Source organism: Lygodium microphyllum, chromosome 4 (assembly GCF_053477565.2).
Source record: "Lygodium microphyllum isolate KBCC chromosome 4, Lygodium_microphyllum_v1.1.10, whole genome shotgun sequence".
NCBI classification, from domain to species: Eukaryota; Viridiplantae; Streptophyta; class Polypodiopsida; order Schizaeales; family Lygodiaceae; genus Lygodium; species Lygodium microphyllum.
Genome location: NC_141138.1, coordinates 155,651,360 through 155,666,826, shown reverse-complemented (window position 1 = coordinate 155,666,826; position 15,467 = coordinate 155,651,360). Strand labels below are relative to the sequence as shown.

The 15,467-nt window shown below is 41.6% G+C and overlaps 1 pseudogene; it reads right to left on the bottom strand.

Annotated features, from left to right (window-relative positions):
- Positions 1-7,437: 7,437 nt before the first annotated feature.
- Positions 7,438-15,467, bottom strand: part of LOC148037810 (TPR repeat-containing protein ZIP4-like) — a 64,436-nt pseudogene continuing 56,406 nt past the window's right edge.

The window sequence follows — 15,467 nt, the reverse complement described above, 5'->3', positions numbered from 1 at the left end:
ATCAATCTTTTCTGTGTGCGAGTCTAACCCTGATATGTGTGAGTTCTGGTCACAGGCGTCCAATCGAGCCATATAGGTGGAAGTGTGAACTATCTTTTCTCTAACCCACCACGTGGGTCCACCATAACCTATGACCACTCATCAGTGGCCAGCTCCAATGCACTTTTCTTTATATCTAATTAGTGCAAAGGAAATAAATTTAATAAATCATTATATAGACAAATTAATGAAAAAGGATACAAATTCTTTTTCTATAGAGTTGTGACAAACATGTCCATCATCAACTATCTATATCTGGTTCTGAGGATTTATAGATACTTTGATTACAATCATCTTCATCTCAATATATTGCCAATCTGGACTTAAATCAAAATAATAGATCAAGTAGCCAAGTCACTAAAATGTAATGTTTGCAACATCATAGCACGCCTCATTTGTTGACAGCAACACAAAGGTTGCTGAGCATGTTCTTTTGGATGGAAATTCCCTCTAGCAGCTTTGATGCCTCAATCTCTACAACCCCCTCAAACACAATCAGGACACACACCTTCATTATTGTCCATGGCTTCTCAGCAATATTCTTTGCTTCCACAATCACAAACCACTCAGCAGCAAAACAAATGCAACAACAAGCTGCACAACCTCAATTGGATTAGTAGCAGAGGCTTTTATAGCCAAGTGGTGTGATGTATCAACAAGTTGAACAACACAAGCAACAACCACTTCAAGTGCAAACACAGTCAACTTTAGATTCCTTGTTACATGCAAGACAATCAGGAATAATTGATCCACAAGAGATTGTTTTGACAAAGATGCAAGCAATGAAAGATAAGCATCTCTAGGATATGACTGATCTTTACAATTTTATTGTATCATAGAGTGAATAGGCTTGTAGAGGTTGCAGAAGAATACAAGCTTGTTCCAAATACTCTCTACCTAATAGTAACGTACATTGATCAATTTCTGTCTTCTGGAATGGTGAACTGGCAGTGTCTGCAGCTCTTGGGTGTTGTATGCATGCTGATAGTAGCAAAATATGAGGAAATGTGTGCTCCACAAGTAGAAGAGTTCTACTACATTACAAAAATAGGCAGGCACTCTACATGTGAAGAGTTTTTTATCGTTGTCCCATTCAAGCATTCAGCTCGGAGAAGGATGAAGAGCTTACCTCTGCTAAATTTCAGAAGTTCTTTTCAAAAAACCAAGACTGGCTGAAACCTTATGTTGCATTTTGTTTTCTAAGAGATTTGTTTGGCACCTCAGATCATTCACAGTGGGGAGTATATTCAAGATTCACAACAAAAATGTTGGAGAAGCTTGTTGCCCCCACCACTGACCATTATGGTGCAATTGCTTTTGCTTGCTACTTGCACTACCATTTGTGCATATATAGCTTTGTGAGGCGACTGAATATGCAAGGTTACATAAAGTAGTCCTCAAAGGAGACCTTCCTATTGGAGTCGATCACAATAGTGTTGACACATGGGTCAATCAGACACTTTTTAGAATGAACACATCAGCAGGTGCCCCACTAGATTATTTTGACAGGAATGGGAAAATCGAGAGGTGCATGAAGCCCTTTGCTATGCAGCTTGCAGAGTTTGATATTGTTGTTGCCTGGTGCTCATACCTCTTATCAGTTTGTGGCTTGGAAGGTGCAAGATGCCTAGCTTTTGGAAGAAGATCTTATACGGGTCGCTTGTCAATTGGAGCTTTCCATGTTACAAAAGTGCACCTGGATCTAATAATGTTGGAGGCTGACGCCAGCCATGATAGTCAGGCTCTCCAAAAACAGGTGTTGGAAGACCCGCAACATTTAAGAGAACGAGTGCCGCATCTCACTGGGTCTGGAGATGTAGCAAGAATGGAAGAAGCATTATCTAAAGCTCGTAACCAATTTTCAGAAGCACGTGAGAGAGGAAGTCCTGTCGATCTATTTTTAATCCTCCCATTTCTTCTTCTTCTTCTTCTAATGTCACTAATTTATCTCTCCTCTCTGTCTCCCTCTCCTCCCCTGTCTCCATGTCACCTCTCCTTTCCTCATATTTCTGCAATGCTTGGTTTCGATAATATACAGCAAGAATGGGAGCCTCATTCTCAGTAGCTCGCTCCTCCAAATACCGCAAAAAGCAGCTCTGAGCATGATCTTACAATGGATGATCTCAAATCCTGGCTCGAGAAATATTCTTCTACAAATGCAATTCTTGCACAAAGGCTTGAAGCTTGTGAGTGCAAGAACTACTAAGGCTGATTATGTTGAGTTTAGGGAAATTTCGTTTAGGATCATCGACTCCACCATCGCCATGGATCAAACCACAAAAAGAACAAGAAGAGAGGTCGTTTCCTCTTCTAGTTCTTCTTTGCAATATACTACTGCTGCAACCACTGCTTCTCCTCTTGTGGCGGTCAGCGAGTCTTTGAGAAAGATTTCCTCTTTTCTAGCCAAGGAGATAAATGGTGGATTTGCAGACTATGAGAGCAAGACTTGATCTGAATGATGGAGGGTAGACTGATTGCAACAATCTTGTTTCAGATAGAAACTGTGCTATATTGAATGACCAAAGTTTCAAAATCGTTTGCAGACTTGAAGTCGAATATCAATAGGCCAGTGCATGCAACACACCTAACGTTTACCAAAACAAGCACACCTAATGTTTAACAAAACAAGTCTGTGTTCTAGCATGCAGATAATGAGTTGAGTTATAATGAAGACAGCATTGATGTAATGACTCTTCACAGTATGTCTTAGTGTGCATTTGATGTTCTTTCTAGCATGGATTTGAATGATTCATGAACTCAGCATAAAACAAAAGGATTGAATGTTGCAAAGATGAGCTTCACACAAAATGGCAAGGTCTTTTGCCTCCTCTAGGCCTACTGTCCACTCTCTAATCTTCAATGTTGCATGTCTTCTTCTTGGAAATGTCCACTGATCACTCTAATGCTGCCTGCCATGTTTGTACCTGTGTATCTAAAGTTATTAGATTTGTGTGGCTGAAAAGGGAAAACTAAACAAAATATGACTAGCTGGATCAAGAACCTGAAAATCTCTGATACCACTTGTCAAGGAGTGAACTAGAGAGAGAAAAAAAGGAGAGAGAAGATTGTAGAAGAGAGAGAAGAAGAAGTACAGAAGTGAGAGAAAGAGAGTGACAAGGAGAGGGGAAATACTAGGAAAGGAGAGAGAAAGCAGCCATGAAAGCTGAGAAAGAGAGAAGATGAAGGAGACTTGTATTATAATAATGATCATCCAAAAATCTAGTCCTTTCTTACACCTTTTATACCGGCTAGTGTAGCTGGTATTTTACCCTTATTATTTTATTTCCCCTCTCTTACAAGGAAGAGGATGATGAATTAATGGAAGATGATCACAATGTCAAGGAGAATGATGGTGAGGGGCAAATGTTGATCATGGAGGCAAAGAGAATGGCCACAATGGAAATCATGGCCTTGATAATGACCAAGATCATGGAAAGATGGTTATTTTGGTTTTTTAAAATCTTCCTTCTCTCCTTGCAATCCTCCTCTTCGAGTAGATGGTGCACTATCCCTTCTCTTTCTTGGCACCTCTTCCCTCCTCACACTCCCTCTCTCTCCACGCATACCAAAACGTCGCCTTCTTTTCCAATGATTTTTTTCTTCTTTTTTCTTCTTTCTAATATTCTTCTAGTCCTTAATAATTGTCATAAGGTATCATAACCATCTTGTAATTTTGGAAGGTATTCATGACCTTAGGACGACACACCTTCACTCATCCACCAAAATTTATGGAGTTATGACCATTTTATTTGAGAAAAGATATTGACCAAAGCTATTGACAATATTGTGGCTACACCTAGGTGGAGAGACCATACAATTTCTCTTAAAACTCCAATTATCTAAGCACTTTGATAGATTCTCTACAAGACAAGAGGATCAATTTTATCTATGTTTACAAGTATACATGTACGTAAAAGCTATTCGCATGATGTACTACAAGACAAAAAGTAACTTGGTAGACTTATTCTAGGGATCTATTAGACATGGCCTTCATCCATCCATCCTCTAAGTCTCAAAAATATTCCTGAGATACCACTATCCGATCCAACAGGAATGAAGCATACTTGTTGTACACTATTTCCACCCTTCTCTCCTACAAGAACTCCCTTGCACCAACATTTCCCTTTTTCCAAACTATAGAAACATGTCCTCCAAAGGCATCAAATACAACCACATCTACATGAAATTAATTCCAAATGATAGTAATAGTATATCAAATATATACAATGTTGTGGAAAATTGTTGCAATATTTGATACGTTTTTATGGGTTGTCACTTGAGGTTGTTTTATGTGCAACTTATGTATTAATAGGTTTCCTACTAAGACATTGTAGTCTATCACTTTGTATGAGGCTTGGCATGGCGTTTTTACTTGCTTGGGTTATACTTTGGTACTAGTGTAACATTACAAGAAGCTCGAGGGATTCCATATATATAGATCATCTATGTCGTGCGTTCTAGATGTAACGTGTCTACTTGTTCACTTATAGGACACGTCTTAGCAGCCCATCGGGAAGAGAGTCCAGAAAGTGCCGCCAGCAATCCCACGGAATGTCACGGGGTTTGCGATCTAGGTCTTCCGGAGTCTGCCACGAAGTGGAAGCATTCTGGCCATTCCCACTTAGGACCGACCTAAATCAGGGTTTTCCTAATGGTCAAGCTCCTAGAAAGTAACTAGCGTCGAACCCCAGGTGAACTACTTTATGCATAAACGTCAGGGTCAAAGTGGATTCGTGCTACACTGTAATAAAGCTGACATCTCATACAAGAAAATACACAAGATCTAACATCTAATGCTGACAATAACAAGAAATGCTACTCCCATTTCCAAGATCCATGTTCCATATGAGATGTACAAATGGGAAAATAGATGGTATGCTGAGAATCAAGTGATGATAAGCTGCTGTAGAATACTCACCTTCTACAATGGTGGACAAGGATACTCGCCTCCAAGTAGGGTGGACATGGATATACACCTCCATGAATGGTGGGAGGATGTGCCCTCAAGAGCTCCACAAGGAGTTGTATTTCAAAATGATCAAAAAGGTTCCCACATTTGGCCATACTCCACTATTTATAGCTAACCCTAATTAATGTGTCTAGCTCCTAAGCCTAGGTTAAATTTGCTTTATTACAAGCCATCTCGGCCTAAAGAAGCTTTGTCCTCAAAGCTTGAGAAAATGGGAAAGAATACAATGGATGAAATAGTAGATCAAAGCATATGTGGCTGAAAATATCCCATGATCGATGAAGCTCCACAAGAAATCTATAGTGAATTTCCTGCATGCTGGCATAACCAGGCTGCCATAGTAAAATAGGCATAACTTTCGATAGACACATCCAAATTGGACAAATGATATGTCATATCGAAGTATATGATGTAGGCTACCCTCTCCAAGCAAAAATCCATGATTTTGACAAAGATAAATCATTTAATTCCATGACAGGAATTTAATACAGCAAGCTGTATTCTGCAGGAAAATCCATCTTCTTGAGCCTTTCTCCCATATAAACCATGAAGAAACCATGAGAACAAAGTATCATTAAGTTTTGTATGTAGGATGTCTTGCTGCAAATGACTTTCTCTTAGTATAAGACCACCCGGGTCATATGGAATATCGAGATAATAACCATCAAGAGAAGTAGGATTGTCATGAACCATAAATGTCAAACCACCCGGGTCAAAAGGAAAGAGAGAATCATCTCCATCATGACTACCCGGATCATAGGGAAAAGATATCTCATCATCATCATAAGGCATGTCTTCATTGATACTCTCATCAAAAGTATATGCATCCCAAACATTTTTCTCATGTACATCTCCATATGCATTCCAATCAACATCTTCTTCTATTGGCTGTAGCATACCAAAGTTGTCAATGGGCTGATAGAACCCATCATGTGTTTCCTCAATATCTTCATGTGATGCCTCAATATCTTCATGACATATATGATCAACATAATCCTCTTCAACATCATCATGAAATATATGTAAACCTTGAGTTTGCTCTTCTTGTTGTACACTAATGTACTCTTGATCAACTTTGTCATGTGTATCCTCTTGCTCTTCATCTTCATCTTCATCATCTTTAGATTTGTCTTCAGCTTCATCTTCATCTTCATTTTCATTTTCATCTTCATCTTTATCTTCAGTTTTATTTTCAACTTTGTCTTCAACTTCAACTCCATAAAACTCTTGTTGTTGAACTTGGTAATCCCCTTCTTCATATTCACTTGAATCCTCCAAAACAATGTTTGTTTTTGCAGTAGTTGTCATGACTAGGAGTCCATCGTTCTTTACATTTATAGCATATGAATTGCCGACACATTTCCTTCAACTCTTGGTGAGGTATAAGCCTTCGTTGAATGCCATAGGGAGTAGGAAATTCTAGGACAGTCGATACTTTAACATGCTTTGCCCTGCATACCTTTATGTGACCACAAATATCCTTCTCACCGCATTTATAACAAAACCCTTTTGAAGTGCTATCCTCAAACATGCGACTTGACACATAGGTACCATGTACATTGTTGAATGAGAAAGGATGGATGGGTTCTTCTTCTTCAAAATGATTATCCATAACGTATGCTGGCTGACCTTGGTACTCTGCATAGTGTATTCCATAGGCATCATTTGCTTCCATATTTTCCTCATTTGCATAAGGTTGATGCTACCCATCAATCTCATGAAAATAACCATGATTATGATCGTATGAATGTTGCCCCATATGGTAATTCCCTGCATACTCTTGCTGACCATAAGGAGAATACCTATGAGATATATCATCATAAGAACAATGCCCTTGATACAGACTCATTGCTTTGGGGTTGTCTCGACTGATGGAGTCTGCAAGTGTTATGAGCTTCCTGATGGTAGCAGCAACCAGGCCATAGTCTAGCTGAGCCTTGAGATCTTTGAGCCTACCTTTCACCTCAAACATGAGTAGGTTCAGATGAGTGTCTGTGGTTTGATCGTTAGTTGATAGCATTTTTGACTGCAGAATTTCATGCACCTTGTGACACTTCTCTAGATATTGTGCAGCCTCTCGCCCTAGATGTAAATCCTCCTCTGTGTTGGATAACAGCATTGCTCCCACAGCAATCAGCATTGAAGTCCTCCTCAATCTCAGATTTTCTGTTGTTTCTTGCAAGCACTTGTAGAAGTCTGTAGCGCAAAGGAAGAACTCGGCACATAATATCCATTTTTGTGATTTGGCTGCTGCTAAGCCTTCATTCCAGGCCGAGCCCGAAAACCACTGAGCTTCTTTGTCTCCCGTGCTCCCATCGCCAAAGAAGTTCTCAGATCCAATCTTGGCCAAGCGTGAACGAGCAAGCTTGAAATACTTGAGTGTCTTGCTTGGATTACTGTTTGTGTCTTGAGTTGACAGCAAAATGATATTACGAATAATCACAACTTCTTTTGTGTTTGAAGACTTTGCTGAAGGGCACAGATCTAGCATGCGAGACAGTGCAGAAATGGCCACGCTGTTGTGATGCTCCTTCTTCGTCATTCGTCTGTAGACAAATTTTGAACTTCAGAAAGGCTCCAGTAATGCTTACTTCCAGCTTGTTGTCTGCTTCATCTGCGTAGTCGGAGGCCCGGTCATACTGGCCTAGCACAATGTGACAAATGCAGAGAATTTTGAGGTTCTTTAATCAGCACAAAGAGAAATTTGTATCAATGGAAGACAAGTACATCAGCGATGCTTCGAACAGCTGGATGTTGGTGTTGTAGTCTTTGGCTTGGAAGAATTCTGTGCCATAGTTCCACAGAACTGAATACGCGCCCTGCTATGCATTGCTGACCGCATGAGAGGCGACTTGAGAAAGTCTGTCGAATGAACTAGCAGTGCGCTTGATGCAATCCACTGTCTTCTCATCAAGCGTGATGCCAAGAGCAACCTCTATCCTTTTCTTACAATGTTGATCAAGCAACTGCGTCAATAGTTTCTCCAAGGCGCGCAAGGTAAGGTCGATGTCAAAAGGGAATCTCGAATGCGCGATTGAGTACAACTTATTCACAACATCCAACCTTGCTTGTGGCAACAAAGCAAGCAGCGGAGCTCTCGAACAACACATCGATGGCAGCAGCACAAACATCCAGGCGTGCCCCTCTGCGAAACAAGAATGCAAGCCTCCTCTTCGGCTTCCTCAAAGTGTTTCAAGCCGAGGTAAGCTTTCAAGGCAAGGAAGGAAGTGCTCACGTGATCAGGCCCTGCCTTCAGAAGAGACGCATTTCAGCACGCTTTCAAAGTTCTCATTATGAAGATGCCCAGCAGCAAGGTATCTCAGGACCTTGACTTTCAGGTTCGTCAGAATCTAGCCATCTTCCTCTGACCCGAGCCCTGTCAAATTGGATTTCCCCTTCTGGCTACAGATCAACACACCTTCGGAGCGAATCTCAAAGGCTTGATCCAGATAACTGACGGACTCTGCATGCGATGGCTTGTCAGACCTTGCAAGCAGCAGTTTCCCATAATGGAAGAGCTGCTCGGTGAGTTCTTTATACTGCTCGGTGGGAGAGGAAGGCTGGAGCATACCACGTGCTCTGCCTAGAAGGCTACAAGCGAGAGCTTTCTGAGAGAGCTCCCATGCCATTTTGGCATGAGAGACGTAAAGTTCGAACAAGAACGACTCCTCCTGGACCACGACCTGACAAAGTTAGTTGGAGTCTGCCATTATCCATTGGATCATGTCAAGAACCTCCATCTTGACCAAGATCATGCCAAGAACCACCTTCTTGACACAATTCTAACCATAGTTTACTGTGCAAGTCACCCTCAGTCAACTAGACGCAGAAATCCATGGTTCTAACCAAACCAAACTGTACTGTAATCAAATTGTACATTCTGTAGCCAAATTGTACATGGACAATGACCTCCCTAGCAAGGTCATAATCATGAAAATGATGGAATTAAAGCTTGCCTTGGATCAAAGCAAGGCTCTGATACCAATGTAATAAAGCTGACATCTCATACAAGAAAATACACAAGATCTAACATCTAATGCTGACAATAACAATAAATGCTACTCCCATTGCCAAGATCCATGTTCCATATGAGATGTACAAATGGGAAAATAGATGGTATACTGAGAATCAAGTGATGATAAGCTGCTGTAGAATACTCACCTTCTACATTGGTGGACAAGGATACTCACCTCCAAGTAGGGTGGACATGGATATGCACCTCCATGAATGGTGGGAGGATGTGACCTCAAGAGCTCCACAAGGAGTTGTATTTCAAAATGATCAAAAAGGTTCCCACATTTGGCCATACTCCACTATTTATAGCTAACCCTAATTAATGTGTCTAGCTCCTAAGCCTAGGTTAAGTTTGCTTTATTACATACACTTGGTTCAAGGAGAATGGGAAACAAGAGGGATGCAAAGCTCGACCTCTCTGCCTGTAAGGCATAGTCCCATTCCATTCCCCTAAAATAGCATAAATCGAGACTCTAGTATCCTAGATTCTAGGTCATCGCTCCTTGCTGTCAAATTCCTTCGAGACAAGTTCTCGGCCAATCAGGACCACCCTTCCGTCGGATGGACCCATGGCCACATCCACCGCACTTTCCTCAGGGTTGCTTTAGTTATCTAATTACCTATCATATTTAGTTTGACACGCAAAAACAGCTTCTTTAATTAGCCAATTATTCACCGATTCCTTCATTAACTTAAACACTAACATAGAAAAACAGTATCAAACAAGTTCCTTTTCAACAATTGATCTTATTTATCAGTCTTTGGAATACATCATATAATCCAACCCAAAGGCTATTTCATAATCCGCCCAAAGACAATCCATAATCCACCCGAAGGCAATCCATAATCCGCCCAAAGGCTAATCCACCAATTCTTAGAGATTACTATTCCAAGTTTCCACCCGTAGACTAGTATGCGGGCCTCGAGATCCAATCCCGAGTCACATCGGCCTCTTATGCAGGACCCGACGGAGGCAAGGGATTAACGGCCAGAGCCCCTGGTGGCACCCGAGCGTCCTCCTGCTCCAAGTAGCACCCATGGAGAGACCTCTCGCAGCGAGTTCGGTCCACGTACCCGGCGCGGCTAACAACCCCCTTGGTTAGGGTCAGGCAGACAGTCGGGGGTAACTGATGCTGCCTCTTCCTCTAGGCCTTCAACCTGAAGCATTAATTATCTTTCCATCATTAGTTCCTTGAGCAAAGAAGTACAAACAGTGCTCCCAATTGAACAAACACAATCAATCTAGTGGTCGTTTACTTGGCCAACTGCTAAGGTGTGGATCCTTTTCTCCGAATACATCCAGCATTCGATCCAGGATCGATTGCGACTTGGCAAGATCCCCAAGGGTTTTGTTGTTTGTTTACCATTTTATCATTGGGTTAGGATTTGTACCCTATTAACCCAAATTAACCAACACCTTAGGTTCCTTAAATTAAGACAGTAAATCCTGGGCAACCTCCTCGCCCCAACTTGATTGGTCAATTACTTGCTAGGCAATACATAACTTCCCTAACTTGGCAAATCGGTCCAAAGAAGGGTGATGTAGTAGGATGTCTACTCATCCTCTTGCAAATTAGACTTGCACTAAAACCTACCAACCTTGTTCCTTGTGATTTAAATACAAATCCATGCGACGTTGCAACTTGTTGCATAGGAATCGCATCTGACTTGCGGGATCATTTCTCCCATCAAACGGAGTTCGTTGGTCAAGAAATACGTTTGGTCAAGATCTAAGGTTTGGGATGTCCTCTTGACTCAACCCAACCCTAATCTTACTAGGCCGACAACATTTGGCCCTGGGGTTTCTAAATCCATATGGAGGTCTAGTCTTTGGCTGATTGATCCTTAGGGTAAACCCTAGATCGTTCCTGCATAGGCATTCAGCTAACCCTAACATTCCGTGAATGTGGGTAGGACCTTTGAGGTCGGAATTATCAAGTCGGTTTTTCCGAGTGTGATACTAAGCAGAATTTTAACGCAGCTTAGCTCTACCAAGCGCATTGAAGTGGTCATCATTTGAGTTACACCCTTACAACGAATTACCTAACTAATCTAATTGTCTTGCGTCAAGAGGTGATCTTTCCTTAGAAGAGATGAAAATCATTTTCCTAAGAGATGTAAATAATTGCAAGACATAACATTCCATGCAAATATGTGATTCATAGACTTTTCCTTCTATGTAGCTAAAAGATGTCAATGATCATTTCTTTTCCCTCGCGCTAAAACTATAATGATGCAATGGAACCAAACTTTAATGATTGACAATTTAGGGCTAACTTGTATAGAACCTACGTTGAATCTCAACAAGAGCTATGCTTATAAAGCCTTTGTCCAATGCATTGAATTCATGATTTAATATGAAATGCATCTTTTTCTAAAACAACTTTGATAAAGAAGTTCATGCATGAGTGAATGTCATAGGACTACTTATTGACTTAATCCGTCCTACAACATTTAACGTGACTTAAAATACAAGCATCCTTGCATGCAACAGGTAAGTTCATGGTTTCTTTTTCATGCAATGCAATTCTTTGGACAATATTCAATGGCGTCTAAGATTAACCTTTATGCGAAACACGTCCATGGATTTAAATCATAAGTGTAACATGTGACAACCCCTATCCTTCTTAGCATGATCCCTCTTCTAATTTATGCATTATACATTCAAGGGGATTGCAACTACCCTTGTTGACGGGAGTGCAAGCAATTTCAATTAATGGGCATGCACTAAACTTTGTAAAATGAATGGACGAATGCATTTGAATTTTTCTAAAAACCATCGTGCTTAACGCATCCCTTTTATGCAAGAAATACAATTGGAACCTGGGCATGAGGACTCGCAGCAATGTCCACACGTAAACTTGGGTTGGAGGCTCCTGCATGTGCACCTCGCGTATTTTGTTTGGGGGCCATCAATGACGTAGATTCTTGACTCCGCAAACTCGTCCTTGCCTTTATCCGATCTACGAACTCCCTCCAGGATTTGGGAAATCAACCTCAAAATCTGCCTACTCCCCCTTGCATAGAAATTACCTTTACAATACGTGGTTTTAAGAAACCCAAGGAACGCCGTGTGTACAAGGCTTATGGAAGCTTTGTTTTTAGAAGCTTCTAAAGAAGTTTCCAAGAAGCTTCTATTCAACAATAGAATGACGTGGAGGGGGGGTGATTGGAAAGGGAGGAAGATGATGACAAAGAAGACGACGATGATGATGGTGGTGAGGACGGTGGTGGCGAGGTGCAGTGTGGCGATCTGGCGGGTTAGTGTGGCGGCATCCACAGAGGCAGGGCGGATGCTTCCATGCTTCCTCTCCCTCCCCAAGCTTCAAGGGGGGAGGGGGGGTTCATATAGTTAGTGTTGAGATATCGAGCTCCACTCGTGATACGCCAGGGTGACCGTTGTGTATTTATGTCACCGACTTGTTAGTTGCAGACGCGGTTGGTACACTGCCCATGAATAATAGCTACATGATAGCTATCCTTATCTACTCTAGTTCGTGGCTCAGTTAGTATGCCACCTTAGTTAGTTGAGTTTGGTTTGAGACCCATATATAGGGTTCTTCTATTTCTTTGTACTAGACTTCTTTTGGCTTACACAACTAAGAAGAGGAAAACTGTTTTCAGCCTCCACCCTTGTGTGTCTTTCCCCATTGTGCAAGCAAGAAAGCTTCAAGCGAGACTCCTTCCTTCTCTCCCACAATCTTGACAGTTAGAGGGGGGGAGATAGCCACACACGTGGCTAGTGGCATGCTCCCCTCCATGCTCCTCTCTCCTACACTTAGCTCCACTCCCTCTCACACTCCTCTCCCTTGCCATGCATCGGCTGAGGGGGAGGGGTTTATAATTAAAAAAATTGCACAAAATTTATCCCTTATCCTTTTTCCTTTTTCCCGAGAAGGGTGTTTCCGTGCGGCTTGCAGTCTTCAAGCCACGGCTTCTTTTGCACATCATGGAGCTAGAATTTTTCAATGCACGCGGAGGGCACTCTTAGCTACTAACAATTGTTGATGTGGGAGATTATTTTGAACCGATTTTTACGTATCGTGTGCGGGGTCATTAATATTTTGTACGAAAATATTACATTCTCTCCCCCTTAGAGGAATCGATATGTCCTCATCTCAAGAAGAACTGGGGGTATTGTTGGTTGAGAGTACTTTCATCCATCCAAGTGGCATCCTCTTTGGGATAATCTTTCCACTAGACAAGGTTTTCTCTCAAGGTTCTAGATCTCAAATGTCTCTCCCTAACATCTAAAATCCTGTCAGAACGTGGTTCAAGGACTCTTGTGGCTAGGCATTACAACTTGTTGATCATCGAGCACGTGACTAGGGTTAGGTACATACTTCTTCAGTAGACTGATATGGAATACATTATGAACTTTTAGGTTCTCGAGGAGTTGAAGTCTGTAAGCATTAGGCCCTAGGCACTTGAGAATCTTATAGGGTCCACAATACCTTGGACTTAGCTTTTTGCATTCCCCCAAGGACAGAAAACTCTTCTTTGGACGTATGTGAATGAAGACCATGTCTCCTTCAACGAAGGATCTATCTTATCTTTTCAGGTCCGCATAAGCTTTTTGTCTGTCCTTGGTGGCTTGGATGTCCTATCTTATTGACTTGATTTGGTCATCCATATCTTCCAGCATCTGCTTTGAAGCTTCAACCCTTAAGGTTGGATCTGAAAAGTTTAAAGGACTATGGCAATCGTGCCCATACAATGCTTGGAAAGGGGTCATCTGAATGCTTTGTTGGTAAAAAGCATTGTAGGCGAATTCAACAAGTGGTAAATATTGAATCCACTTTTTGGGCTCACGGCAGCAATGTGCCCTTAGCATATCCTCAATGACTCGGTTGACTCGCTCCGTTTGACCATCGGTTTGGGGATGGTAAGCTATACTGAAACAGAGTTGAGTCCCAATGGCCTCAAAGATGGCTCTCCAGAAGTGTGATGTGAAGAGAGAGTCACGATCACTAATGATTCTTCTAGGTAATCCATGTAGTTTGAATATCTCCTTGATAAATATCCTTGCGATGTCTGAGGATTTATAGTTTGTCTTAACAGGAATAAGATGTGCAACCTTGGTGAGCATATCAACCACAACCATAATGGAATTGTATCCTCCCTGAACTTGGGGTAGGCCAATAACAAAATCCATACTAATGAATTCCCATTTCATTTGGGGAATGTCAAGTGGTTGCAATTTCCCTGGCATTTGGACATGTTTGGCCTTAATGTGTTGATAAGACAAACACTCAGTGACATATTTGAGAACGTCACCTTTAAGCCTCTCCCAATAATAGCTCTTTCTAACTGCATTGAGGGTCTTGGCATAGCCAGAATGTCTTGAAAAAGGGGAGTCATGAGCTTCCCAAAGTATCTTCTGCTTGAGTGACTGGCTTGCTGGAATACATAATCTCGTTCTATAGTAGACAAGTCCACTATTGATAGAGAATTCTAGATATTTTACCTGTAGCTTCGGTTCTTGATCCTTGATGGGGATCTCCCTTAGCAAATTCTGATAGGTTGGATCATGGCATGCCTCTTCTCTAGCTAGCTCAAGAATTGGGTTATTGGCATGGATAGGTTGTGGCTAAAGATCTAGCTATTGATGGATCTTGCAGGATCAGAGAGTTTAGAAATGCCTTGCGACTGAGTGCATCGGCAACTATATTCTCCTTTCCAGGCCGGTATTTGATTTCAAAATCATATTCCTCCGGCACTTCAATCCATCGACGTTGCCTCATGTTGAGCTCATTTTGGGTAAAGATCTATTTAAGACTTTTATGATCCATCACTAGGGTAAACTTGTTACCCAGTAAGTAGTGTCTCCAAAGCTTGAGAGCATGGATGACAGCTAACAGCTCTAGATCATGGGTAGCATAGTTCCTTTCATGGCTCTTCAGTTTCCTTGAAGAGTATGCTACAGGATGACCTTCTTGCATAAGCACACATCCTAAGGCAAGTGTGCTGGCATCAGTTATCACTTCCAACTCCTTACTAAGGTTTGGAAGTTTCAGAACAGGTGTTGATACCAAGCTTTGCTTTAGTTTATCAAAGCTAGACTGTTCAGTAGGTGTCCAAACAATTAGCACTTGCTTCTTCAGTAGATCGGTCAGCGGTGCTGCAATCAAAGCATAGTTTTTTATAAAGACTATGTACCATCCTGTCAATCCAAGAAAGCTACATATTTCTTTGATAGTTGTTGGTGTTGGCCACTCTAGAACGTCTCTGACCTTGGTCGGGTCTACTGAAATTCCTTCCGCTAATACAATGAATCCCAGGTATTCTATCTGTCGCTTGAAAATTGCACACTTCTTCTTTTTGGCATAAAGCTTGTGTGCCCTCATTGTTTCAAGGACAATGCGAAGCTAAGGTTCATGATCTTCTTCCTGTTTGGAGTAGACTAAGGTATCGTCGAAGAAGATGAGTACGAAGTCATCAAGAT